The following is a 13,239-nucleotide window of genomic DNA, read 5'->3' as shown; positions in this document are numbered from 1 at the left end:
CCCCGTAAATCCCGTAAAGAGTGTCAGAGAACTACTGTCTCACCGCGGCCTCCCCGGCCTCCCCGGCCTCCCCAGCCTCCCCCAGCCTCCCCGGGCTCCCCGGCCTGCCCCGGCCGTAGGTCTTCTCACTTCGTCTTGTTTTCCTCCAAGAAAAATCCGCCTTAAGCATCAGACTTTCATTACCTTCCCAAAGGACACTTCCTGTGGCTCTTTCAAATGAAAAGTGCCTAATGTCATGCTCCTGAATAAAAGTGGGGTTTTAAACTGGGCCACAAGCTCAGATGCCCCCAGGGGCCGGGAAGGAGGTGCCAATGGGCAGCTGGTGGGGCGCTCGAGGGCAGGGGGAGGACTGTGGCAAAGCGGGGCGCGTGCGTCCTGTGCAGGGGTGGGCCTCTTACCCAGGAGTGGAGTCCAGTGCACTGCAGTGTCCTTGTCTTTTTCCCCCTAAGAGAAGCCAGGAATCCAGATTTTTTAAAATGTTGACAAATAACTTGGTGGCTTGTTTGTTTGTTAGTTTTAAAAGAACCAGCGCAGAATAAAATGTCTGTGCCTTCCCCGTGCAGACGAGAAGGGCAAGGCCGAGGAGCCCATGGCGTCACATACCTTGGGACTCGGCGCTAGGACTAGACCTGACCTGCTGGTGCCTGGCCTGGCCCACCTCCCACCTCGCCACGCTGTGTCCTGGGGACGTCAGCAGGGCTGGGAACCAACAGCCAGTCCCTGGAGGGACAGGGCCCTAAGACGATGTCACCCACCCGTCTCAGCTCCCCTATGAGAGTCAGCATTATGGCTGCCCGTTGGGTGCCAGGCACAAAGCGCTTGGTGTAGGTGTCTCTGGTGATCCTGACGAGGCGTCCGGTAGCTTCTGGTAACCCCACCTCCCAGACGAGGAAACTGAGACTCGGAGGTTCAGCCAGCTGCATGGGGTGGGATCTGAACATGGGCGAGATCCCTGAGCCAGGGTGAGTGGGGCGTCGTGAGACGCGCGTTTCACCCTCGGCCTGGTGTGGGCGAGCTCGCCCTCTGGATGGCCAGTGCCCTCTCGTCCTGACCCATGCCCAGGGGATCACCTGCAGCGTGGCGGGGAGGCTGGGGCCACCCCGCTCTCCTCCTGGATGGGGACCTCACGAGCATGGCCGCTCCACCTGCTCACAGTTTGCTGACTAATTCTCTTTGCAAACGGTTCAGTTTCACTTGATTGAGTTTCCAGTAACTACGTGGGTGGATTTGTTTCATTTAAGGGGAAAACAAAACATGGAGGGGGTTTTCTTTCCCAAGACGAGGACCGCCAGTTATGGGCTTTGGTGCGTGCGGCTCCGGGCATCCCAGCAAAGCTCTGCAGCCAGCTGGCCTCTTGGCAGGCGGGCTCGGAGGTAGAAATCGCTTAGTCATGTACAAGCGGGGACCAGGTGCGGCAGGTCAGGGTGGTGCAGTGGGCACAGCGGCCCCGAGCAATTCCCCACTCAGCCCTGCCTAGCACGGTGGGGGAGGAGGAACTCTGGGAAGAGGAAGGTGCCCGGTGAGACAGCTAGCCTCACCCTCCCTGGGCTCACTCACCTCCCAAGGGACCTGGTCTGGGACGGAGACACTTCCCCACTGGCCGGGCTGCCCGCTTCAGGTGAGTTGGAGATGGGGGTGTGCTGACACGTGTTAGACTCTGCTGGGGAGGGGTTGAGAGGCAGCCGCAGGGGACAGGGAGGGGTGTGTGCGTGTGTATGTGTTGTGTGTGCGTGTGTGTGTGTGTGTGTGTGTGTGTGTGAGATCTCAAACAGGCTCGACCAGGTAATGTTAGCATGCTGCTTTGGGTGGGTGCTGTCCAAGCAGAGCACATTTTGGTGTTGGCACGGGGCAGGGTCCTGCAGCCGCTGTGAGGCATGACCACATTCGTTGCCAGACGGTTGTGGCAAAGGGGCCGACTGACAGAGGGGACCACCTAGCGGGCTAAGGGCAGTCTCTACCAACAGGCCTGGGAGTGTGTGGGTGTCTTAGAGCCTGCATGCGCCACACTGCCTCAGAGTTCAGCGGGTGGTCTGTTCTGTGACTTCTCTGGAGGAGGCCACCACGAAAGCCATGTTTAGTCTAGGCGTGGCAGCTGGAGCAGTTATGAGCCTGGCTGGGGAGGTGGATGGAGGTGGCTGGGGTCTTGCTCTGATACTCCCCGTCTCTGTGACCTGGGCCTCGGTATCCCATCTGTGAAATGGGGGTGGGTAAGACTACCTCACGCATGGAATGAGTTGACGTGTGAACTGCGGTCCCTCCCATAACTGGGACCCAAGGCCTGAGACGGGGTCGGGGCCTCACCTCCCACGCGCCTTCCTGCTCCAAGGAGGGAACATGCCTTAGAATTTATAGTCCTTAATCCTGGCCTTTGAGAGCTCATTTCCTATGCTTTCTGCAAGGGAAGAGGGCAAATATACAGTCAACTCTCAAACGATATCATTTTAGGCAGAGGGGAACAGAAGCAGGGAGTGACAGTCGGAGCTCTGGAGGATTGTGATGAGGATCAGGGTTTACTCTCAGCAGGTGAATCCAGGAAGGCTTCCTGAAAGAAGTGACGTTGACGCTGGACCTTGGGATGCATAAGAACTGGAGAGGGAGGAGAGAGGGAAGTAGGAAAGAGATCTGTCCCTGCAGAACCACGTAGATGGTACCTGGTGCGTGGTAAGCACTTAGTACAGATTATCATAAAAATCAATGTGACTCCAGGATTATCAGTTTACGTATCTGGCACTAGGGTGTGTGTGTGTGTGTGTGTGTGTGAGAGAGAGAGAGAGAGAGAGAGAGACAGACTACCAGGTGGGAAAAGACATTTTCAGTGTCGTGCGCGACTGCTTTCCTGCAGTAAGGGAACCTATTTTGTTTTTTTCCCACCCTGCCGTCCTGTGGGCTCCTAGGTGGTGCTTCTCATTCTTCTTTGACCTTCCATTTATTCCACATGTGTGCCAGGCTGTGTCCTGCTCTGGTGGCCTCACGGGGCTTGCAGACAGGAAATGAGGACACAGGCAGACGCCTAAGGGGAGTCCCAGGCCCCGTCATTGCCAGATTGGGTTTGCAAGCCCGTGCCATCCTGGAACTTCCTGGTGCCCTGGCCTGCCCTGGCTGGGTACGAGGGTCTGAGCAGCGTGCCCCCGGGAGTCGGGGAAGTGGGGTGGACAGTCAGGGTCCTTGACGAGCCAGGTGGGGATCACAGGAAGCAGCTGCATTCACTCTCCCTTTCTGGGCAGGTTGGAGACACATGGCATTTCTGGGACGCTTCAGCCTGGGGAGGGATGGCATTTCCTGTGGCCTGGCGAGGGAGGGGCCTTGAGGTCTGGGCTGACAGTGGCTGAGGGGCGAAGGTGGGCCTGGGCACCCAGAGACCTGGACGCACCCCCGGCTCCTCAGCTGCCTGCGTGGAGCCACGGTTTAGCCACCCCCACTCTGGTCTACGCTGGCCCTGCTGTCCATGCTCTCTGGCCTCTGCCTCTTTGCTCTCTCTCTCTCTGGCAGTGGGGGCCCTACCTGAGGCCCAGCATCCCCAGGCTGCTGGGGGACCAGGAGGCAGGGAACGAGGGCAGCATCCTGTGCCCGTGGCCGTGTTCTTCTTTGTCTCCAAGGCCACCCCTGCCTCCTCTCAGGCTTCTAGCATTCTGGGAAGACCGTGAGTTTTAATTTTGGCTTCTGACCTGGATCCCAGACAATTACTTGGCGTCTTGGAGCCTCAGTTTCCACATCTGTGAAGCTGGACATGAGACTCGTCTTGCAGGGACAGGAGGAGAGGCTGGCCGGAGAGATGAGGGCAGAGCTGGGGGCCTGGCTGCTCCACCCCCTCCTCAGACCTGGGCCACTGCTGCTCCCCTTGGACGTCGAGGCGAGGGGGGCTGTCTCGGGTCAGCGGCTTACTGAGGCGTAGCTGACCTTGAGTGGGGGGAGGCTTTCCCACGGAACAGCCCCCGTGTCCACCCAGAGCGGGGAGTGGGGACCCAGAGGGGAAATTGGATTGGGGTGGCAGGGGTAATGGACTTTATGTGGCTTTGAAGTGGCTGGTGTGGTTCGGATGTGGGGAGGGGTGCCGTTGTCGGGGCCACCTCGCAAAGGGGGCAGCTTCAAAGCACTGTCCAGGCTGGTGGTTGGAGACAGGACGGCCCACTTCGAGTGAGCTCTTAAGTCCACATCCGCTGGTCTTTAGGTGGGAAGCTGCTTCCCCACCCTTCCTGTCCCCAAACAGCCAGCCCCAGACCTCCTGGGAGAACTGTGGCTGGGCCTGGTCGGGGGTCGGAGGCAGGACACTCTCAGAAGGGAGGAAGGGAATCCCTCCTTTCAAGACCATTGTGTCCAGCGACTTCTGTTGTGGCAGCCAGACTTACCCGCTCAGGACAGGGCCAGAGTCCCCTGCCCAGGACTCCAGATGTCCAGGTCGGCGTCTGTTTTTCACAGTTTCTGGGTACCCCCTCCCCAGCTTTGGTTTCTCTTTGCCTCCCTCTGAAATTTGCATAGAACTTTCTTCTGCAGATATTTGCTGAGCGCCCACTGTGTGCCAGCCTCGTGCCAAGCCAGGGGGTTGCGGCAGGAACAAGGCAGGCTGGAGGGTGACAATTAACCATTGTTGTCTTTTGGCAGGACCGCCCTCTGTGTGGCAGGTGTGTCTCTATCTTTCTACCTGCGACACCTCCTCTCTCCCTACCCCAGCCAGATGGCTTTCACCTCTCACCTTTCCCTTCCCAGTCCGGTGCCCACGTGGGGTGTCCCGCCCCCGTTTGATCGGGAGGTCCTGGAGAGCCCTATTGCCGGGGTGCGTTACACACAGTGGGTCTGCTCAGTGCTTCTCATTTATTCCTTCACACTCGGGCGAAGCATGCAACTTTTGGCAAGTATTTCAGACATTGGAGCAGGAGAAACGGATTCACCGCAGTGGCGGGAGCTGGCGACATGGCGCTGGGGCTGGGCCCCCTGCTCAGTGCCCAGCCTTGTAGGGGATCCAGGAGGCGACGTGGGAGTCTGGGTGTGTGTGTGTGAGTGTGTGTGCGTGTGTGTGTGTGTGTGTGTGTGTGTGATGGCAGTCGCTGAAATAGCCTCCAGGGCGGAGACCTTGGTTATTACTGTCAGGTCCTTGTGCCCACCTAGCACAGTGGCTGGGACACGCTCAATGGGAACTGGTTGAATGAATGAATGAATGAGTTAGCCAACCTCTTCACCGATAGTGGAAAAATTGGCATCTTTGATCCAATCATCTCATACGCTGTGGTTGGCTGTTGACTGTCCGATAGCTCAGCAGCCCCTGAGCCTAGGACAGTGCCTGGCGCACAGTGGGACTGAACTGGCCTATTGATTTTCAGTCATCACCTTATCTCGACTTGAGGCCTGACTGCACTCCCCGGGGGGCTGCCCCCTACTCCGGCTGATCAGGACCTCCCTTTTGAAGGTGGCCCGGAGGATGGGCTCTATGTTTCCTGTTTCCTTGTGGGGGGCTTTTTGTTTAAGTCACTGGTGCTTAAGAGGCCACACCTCCCGTTGTGGCCAGTTCTAATGAGATGGGATTATGAGAAAGGTTGGGGTGACCCAGAGGGGTCACCCCCAGGCTCCAGTGGAAGAATTTTCTGAACCCTTTTAAAATAGGCATCTTGCTTCTCCTCCACTCCAATCCCACCTCTGAATTCCTGAGTGTCTGGCCCACTCCCCAGGCCAAGGCAGTGGGACCCACTGGCTGAAAAAGGCAGCAGTGTAATTACCAGGTACTGGAAATAGTCCTGTTTCCCTTTGAACCCTCTCCTCCTGTGGCTCCCTCCCCCACAAGCTGACCAAAGCTCTTAAACCTTCGTTTAGTCTGCAGAGCCATCCCAGGCGGGGGGCCTCAAACATCTGCATTCCTTGGGCTCAGCCGGTTCTTTTGAGTGTCGAGTTTCTGGGTTAGTGTTGCATGGAGGGCGAAGCCAGCACTCTTTACAAAGAAAGCGGTGTGTGTGTGGTGGAATTCCAAATATCCCGATGGCACTGGGTGGCCTCCAAGCACCAGCGCCCGTTCTTGGGAGAGAGCGGACCCTGTGCCAGTTCACCTGCACCTGCCCGACCTGTTCGTCATCACCTCGGTACCCGCCAAAGAGGTGTTTGAGCAGTTCAGCTCTTCAGACCTTTAGTGAATACTTACTATTCAGCCAAAAATGGGTAAGAAAGCTGTTCCAGAAGCTCGTGAACCAGCGAGGGCGGCAGACACGGGCAGCTCGTTAGTGCTTTATCTCATCACATCTAAGACCCACGGAGAGGAAGGGTCGTCATTTTTTAACAAGCTGCCCCGTTTGTGGCTGTCACACGCCATTGACTCTGGGACCAGCCTGACTGCAGTGACATTATGATGTGAATCATGCTGAGTTATGGGAGACGGGCTGGGCATCGGACTGGCTGGGGCATCGCTGAGTTCGCGGGAGAGGTTTGTTCAGCTGCAGCGGGTATCTAGGGGGCAGTTAAGGGGCAGAGTGGGGCTGGGGAGTGCAAGTTCAATGCCAAAGGATGTCGCTGACGGAGTGCCTGCCGCAGGCAGCCCGCCTTCTGGGCTCTGACTGTTCACTTACTCACCGCGGCCTCTCACCCTGGGGCAGCAGCCGGACGTGTCTGTCGTACAGACGGGCAGAGGCTGTCCCAGGTAACTCACAGCTGAGAATAGCTCTGGACAGGGGTTTTAACACTGGCGCCTTCTGAGCTCCGATCCCGTAAGGGTCTCGAATGGCTGTTTATTAACGACCTCAGTCCCTGGGGCTTAGTCAGTCCCTGGGGCCAAGCTCCTTCTTCTCTGTCTTGAACCCATCTCTGTAGCTTCTCTTCAACGAGCACTCAGGATGTACCAGGCACTGGGATGTGTGTGCACTAGCATCATCTCAAACCGTCCATGTGGGACAGATACGATTATTGTCCTCGTTTTGCACGTGGAGAAACTGAGGCTCAGGAAAATCTCAGGTCATAGCCAGGGAAGGGTCAGAGCTGGGATTCAAACCCAGGGCCATCAGCTCCAAAGCCCTCACCTTGAGAACGGGTGCCTATGAATAAGGCCCAGGGTGACGAGTGTTCCTCAGCCTTATAAGAGTTGGCGCAACTGCTGGGGACAGATGTGGTTACGAGTCCCACGCTGAAGACTGGGGAGGCCAGGGCCACATCTAGTTCCACCAAAGCTGAAAATTGCCAGAATATTCTGGAGCTCAGAAGATCCGCTGCAAGGTAGCGGGTGGCGGGGCATGCTCCAGCCGCCCTGACAGTCAGCGGGAGGCTGAGGTGCAGTGTGGGGGGCAGGCCGCCATGGGGGGAGCACTGTGCTGGACCATCAGACACCTCAGCCTCCACCCCAGCCCCCTCCTTTGTCGTCTGGCTGTGTCAGACGTCTGGCCTTGCAGGGAGGTTCCTGAACGGGCCTTGGGAAGAGGTCACTCCCTTCCCGTGCCGCCGGCGCTGACCCACATGTGACCTTCCCCGTGGTGACAGTGTCTGGCCGTCACTCTTTGATGCTGGCTGTGGAGGGGCAGTGAGTGTCTGGGAGCAGAGTGGCCACCCCTCCCCTGCTCTGGCCTTCGAGGACTGGGCCTGCCCAGTGCCCCTGCCAGCTGCCCCTCCTCCTTTCTGCCATCTTGGGACCAGGAAAGCCACACTCTCAACCCTCCTTCTGAGCATCTGACCTTTTCTGCTCCGTGGGACAGACTGGTTCCTGCTGGGCCAGAGCCGAGGGAGCTGGTGGCTGGACTTAGCCCCTCTGTGGCTCCCAGGCCCCTCTGTGCGGGGCTCAGCAGTGCGTGTTTCTTCCAGAGTTACTGGGGGTTTTCCATTCCTCCCCCTGTCTGGCTTGGGGAGCTGTCCCCTGGGCCTGTTGGCGGCGATCACATAAGATGCCGTGTAGCCCAGGCGCCAAGGCTGACCCTGAAGGTCTAAGCTGGGACACCGCGGGTGCCCAGAAGTCAGGGCTGGGCCACGCTGCGCCTCGCCTGGGCCTGGAACCCCATCTGCAATGGAGAGCTTAATTAGGGCTTAATCTTTAGCCCTCTTGGAATCCGGCTATGTACAAAGCAGAGCGGGAGAGCGCCAGACCCGTCTTCCTCCAAGGAGGTGGCTTCTTCCTCACGCCTGGCTGCCCAGTGTCTTCGGGTGCAGGAGCCCATGCTGGGCAGGGTCTGAGGAAGGGGCCTTTGCAGACTCTTCAGGCCTCCTGGGCCTCAGGGAGACCACGCCACGCCCACCCCACCGACGTCCCGCAGCTGGGCTTCCAGGATGCTGCGGGAAGTTTCTGCGGCAATGCTCACGGGTGGCAGGGGCCGTGCCGCGCGGGACCGTGGGACCGTGGGACCGTGGGAATGTGGACCTCTTCCCTCCCTCCCTCCCTCTCAGATCCTCCCTCTGGGGGGCCACTGGGAGGTTTGGGGGGACTTCTTCTAGAGGAAGGAGAACCAGGAGACGGACCCCAAATTGGGGGTTCATGCAGGCTGTGTACCAGCTCCCGTGGCCGCCTGGAACCGAGCTTCGGTTCCTTTCTGGGGCATCCTGGTTGCTCCATCTGGTCACGTTTCCTGTTTTTTTTCCCCCTATTTCTTTTTTCCTAAATTTTTTAAGCCATTTCTTTTTCGCGTGCCAAAGTAGGGGACCAAATCCCCGATGAATGCTCACACGGTCACTTGATGCATGTGATGCTGCACGTGCTGGACTGGGCTCCAGCCGGGCCGCACTTGGTTCTTTCTCCCACAGGCAGGCGCATAGTAGGGCTCACAACGATCCGTTGCATCAGCGAATTGTGTCTTATGTAGCTGTCATCACCTCTTCTACAGCAGGTTCCACTGCGATTCCATCGCTCGATGCGTAGTAGGTCCTCAGCCTTTGGTGGGGAACGTGGGTTGTGTTCAGTCCTGGGTGCATGTCCCCTGCTGTCCTCTGTGGTGTCTCTTTGTGTCCAGCCTCGGAAGGGCCAGCCGGAGGGGCTTGGGTCCTGGACGCTGTGTACCCAACAAGGAGGCCAGCCAGTGCGGATAGGGCAAAGTCAAGACAAAGGCCTGGTTGTGCCCTCAGAGAAAACCCAAACCTGGGTTTCCCTGTGGCTGAAACTGCCAGTGCCCAGCCCACCTCGTTCCCATAAAGGGAACTTTGTACGTGGCTCCTGGCGGGAGCAGGGGGCACTCAAACTCTCCCTGGGAACAGGCCCGTCCGCCTCAGAGCCATAGCTCGCTGCGATGATAACTCCTGTGACTCCTGACCTCTCAGATAGAGCTGACACCAGGCCAGACGGTCGTGTTTGGGACAAGTCTGCTCTCCGTGTCTCGGGGCCAGCATTGTCCAATCCAAACCAGACACATTGTTTCTTGGAAAACCAAGTGGGTGGGGGCAGCAGGGGCGGGGCTGTTACGGGAGGCGCCTTGTGAATGGGTATGTGCCGGGCAGGCCGTGGGAGGGTGGCGAGAGCCCTGTCTGGAAGCACAGCCCCCCGCCAGCTGCCGCCCCCTGAAAGGAGGGCTTGTGTGGACGCTCTAAGCTGAGACCCAAGGGCTCAGCACAGAGCAGCCGATGCAGCCGCCTCTGCCCCCACTGCTGACTCTGGGTTTTCCAGGAAAGAGCGGCCAACACGGGCGGAGGGAAGGGCCGGCTGCCCCTGCTCTCTGGGTACTGGCCGGCCCCACACACTCGGAGCAGCTGGGGATGTGTAGGAGTGTGCTCTGGCCACACTGAGGACTGAGTTTTCAAGGAATGAGGGGCCGAGGAGCTGCGGATCAGCCGCAGGAGGGTTCCAGAGCAGGTCGTGGACAGGCAGAGAGACGCCTGGGCACCATTCAAGAAGGCGGGGTGGGAGGGTAGGCCCGAGGCCCTGCTTCCAGGGGGCTGGCGTTTCCGCGGAGGGTGGCAGTGTGGGAGGTGGCTTCATGGGGTGGAAAGAGCCACTCGCTTCTTCTACAGGTGTTCATCAAGTAGCTACTATGTGCCAGACACTGTTCCAGGCCCCTCATGGAGCACGTGCTCTCGTAGGGGACAGGTCTTAAGCAGATGACCAAGTGGACGTCATTGAAAGTGCCGTGGAGGAGAGCTGAGTAGGGTGCTGGGGACAGAGAACAGTTGCCATTTAAAGTGTGGCGGCTGGGAAAAGTGACGAGGCAACCTCGGAGCGAGTGAGGAACTAGCTCCTGGTACCCAGGCCCAGTGCACCTGGCACCAGGCAGAGGGCTGGGGAAGCGCGCAGGTCCTGGGGCAGGAGGTCGGCATGTGCCGGGAATAGCCAGAAGGCCGGTGAGGCAGGACAGAGTGGGGGAGGGGGGAGGATAGGGGCACGACAGGAGGCCAGGCTGTGAGGGCCTGTGGGCCACTGTGTAACACCTGCATTTCACCGAGTGGAACCATTGGGAAGTCTGGGCAGAGGGGTTCGGTGCTGGGCCGGGAGGGGCAGCGAGGTGCTGAGGGTGAGCAAGAGCTACCCACGGCCCGTGGCGGGGTTCTGGGCTGACTGAAGGTGGAACCGACGGGGTTTGCTCCTGGGCGGGCTACGTTTCCGCCCCATCGCTCAAACACGATGCGCATGGATGGAGCACCCCGCCCCCCGCCCCCCCCCACGTGAGGCAGGGTGCTCCCTCCTCCTTCAGTAGCTGTTTATCTGGCACTTACTGTGGGCCAGGCTCTGGGCTGGGTGCTAGAGCAACCTGGTCCCTGCCTTCCAGGAGGGAGAGACAAGTCAGAAGATCAGCGGTCACAGCATCATCCCTCCCCGCGGACCGAGGGGCGGGGCTTTACTGAGGATCAGGTGAGTGAGCGGAAAGCACATGCAGGCGTTGAAAGGACGCAGAGGCATCTCAGTGATACTGGGGAGAGGTCAGGAAGGCTGCCCAGAAGAAACCTGAGTCTGGGGTCAGAGTCTTCATGGGAAAAAGCCTGATAGGAAAGTCAGGACATTCCACGGAAGAAACAGCACGAGCAAAAGAGTGAGGTCTTTGAAAAGCTTGGCTATGAATCAGGTAGGATTTTTCCAGCTGTAAGGGACAGAAAACCTAATCCAAGCAGCCTCAAACGAAAAGGGGCTGGTTTGCTGAGCTGTAAGCAGCTAAAAAGTCAAGGGGTTTCAGGCACAGCTGGATCCAGAAGCTCAACCCTTGGCATCGGCAATTGCCCGTCTATCTAAGCATCTGCTTTTCTTCTTTTTGGCCTTGTTCTCAGAAGGTCATTAAAGCAGAAGTCCCAAGATTGCCTCTGACTGGCCTGCATACTCACTGTCACAGCCATGGGAGGTGCCCTGATGCAGTGGACCCCCAGTGCTGGGGCCGAGTGAGACCACAGTCCAGGACCAGGAGTGGGGAGGGGGAGTCCTCTTGAGTCAGAACGAGGTGCATCGCCAGAGCGAGAGGTGCCAGGTGCCCACCCTAACTTGTCAGGGACCCCGTGTGTGTTCCCATCCCCTGGTTTTGTGTGTTGGGGCAGGGAGGGTGGCGGTTGGTAGGAAGCGGATGGGGAACCAGGTCGTAAAACAGGTTCCTATGCAAGAGTTTGACCGTTGTTCCTGAGGTGTCCCATGCCTGGCACATAGTAGGCTGTCAGTAGGCTTGCCGAGGTGACCTGTACATTTCATGGATGGCCGCCAGATGAGTTTAGGCAGGCAGCATCAGATGAGCGTTTGAGAGGGTTCTGTGGGCTGGGCTGGAGGCCGGTGGGCGGGGAGGGTGCCTTCGGTCAGGACCCCAGGAGGGCTCAGCACAGAGGCTGGCACCGGGGCCCTCCCACCCTGCTTCCTTCCTTCTCGTGCTCCTCCGATGCCCTTCCTCATACGGACCCGTCTGGACAAATTTCGGTGGCGGATTGAAGCCTGTCATTAGCCTTAGCCCTGGCATCCTCCCAGCCCGTCTTATCCAGAGAGCTGTTTCGTTCACTTCCCTCTTTTAGCTGCCGGCTAAGGTCTGGTGGAGGAGTAGGGTGTGTTTCTAAAAGGAGCCAGTTGCCTGGGGAGGCCGCCTTTTCACTTGGGTGGCCCCGCTTCCTGGGCTGGCACAAAGCTTCCCGCAGTTGAACTGTTTTTTTGTTCTCCGTGAAAACTTGAGGGAACATGAATTTGGGTCCCCTCGTCTGCCCTGACTCATGCCAGGAGCAGAGAAGATGCTACAAGAAGTCTGGGGTCCATGAGGCCAGAGTAACCTGCACCTCCTGGGTTCCATGTGTCCCCAGGCACGTGGCTGGGCTGGCCACCGGCATTGGGGGGGTCAGGCGGAATGTTCTCTGTGGGGCTGAATTTGCTCTCCTCGTTTTTGGGCGGTTGGGCCTTGGGTGCTCATGAGATGTTTTGGGTAATGAAGCATCACCCCGAGGGACCGCCAGAGAAGGCCTAGGCTAGCTCATGTCACTTTTCTGAGCCTGTCTCCCTAACCCATGCCTGGGGGCCACCAGACTTGATCCTGTGGAAGTACTTGGAGCCACCTGAAGTGCCCACAGAAAGTCAGCGGTGGTGTCCGAGTGGTCACCCACCTCCTGAACAGTGGCCGAGAGGGTGAGATGGCTCCTCGCTCCCCTGGGGTCATTGACTGCCCGTGGCCCGGTGTTCTTCCTGGAGCGTGTGCTGCCTGGGAGGGCAGGAGGGAGGGCCGGAGGGCCCAGCGCAGGAACTGGGGGGCAGTCTGAGAACCCCTCAAAGGGGGCCGCGGGGCAGAGGCACCCTGGCTCGCCAGCCCCGTTGTCAGCCGCCCTCCGTCCCACTCGGCTGGCATAAGTGGTCAAGCCGACCGTTTCCAAGGGGCTTTCCTCGTTACTGCACTTTTAATCTGTGTTGGTTTAATTTGAAAGATGTATTGCCTCTGAGTCAAAACACAGAAATCCCCTTGCGTGGCCGTGGCATTTGCTGCTGAGGAGAAGCTGGCGCCTCCTCTGGGGGTCCCTAATCCTTCCCTTCCTGCCTGCAGCCAGGTGGGTGAGGGTCCCGAGACCCTGCCTCCCTCGCCCAGGGGGTCTTCTGGGGCAGCTCAGTGTGGAGCGTCAGGACCCCGGAGGGTGGCTGCCCCTGAGACAGCCCTCCAGGGTGTGGGATGAAATTCGTAGCTTTTATTTTGATTTTTATCTCCTTCTGTTTAATTTCTTTTTTTTGGGGGGGGGGTACGTGTTTCATAATGTACATCATCTATTGATACAGAGGCATATGAGTGTAAGGTATGCACAAAATAGGTCTTTTGGGGGATATGTGCTTAAAAGTTTGCTAATTGAGTGCAAACAGCTGGTAGCTGTGTAAATAAGGCTGTGGTTGGTGAAGGGAGGGGAGGTCGCCGGGGGTCCAGGGAAGGT

General features: G+C 58.5%; 1 protein-coding gene across 1 annotated transcript in view; it reads left to right on the top strand.

Moving 5' to 3' along the window:
• Nucleotides 1-1,450: 1,450 nt before the first annotated feature.
• The window catches only part of SPSB1 (splA/ryanodine receptor domain and SOCS box containing 1), a 50,847-nt gene continuing 39,058 nt past the window's right edge, over nt 1,451-13,239 (top strand). The window contains exon 1 of the mRNA XM_006914383.3: nt 1,451-1,618. The gene's annotated coding sequence lies outside the window, so the exon portion shown is untranslated. The remainder of the gene's footprint in view (nt 1,619-13,239) is intronic.

The sequence above is a fragment of the Pteropus alecto genome, unplaced genomic scaffold, assembly GCF_000325575.1.
Source record: "Pteropus alecto unplaced genomic scaffold, ASM32557v1 scaffold125, whole genome shotgun sequence".
In the NCBI taxonomy this organism is placed as follows: Eukaryota; Metazoa; Chordata; class Mammalia; order Chiroptera; family Pteropodidae; genus Pteropus; species Pteropus alecto.
This window is presented reverse-complemented; position numbering and strand designations above follow the sequence as displayed.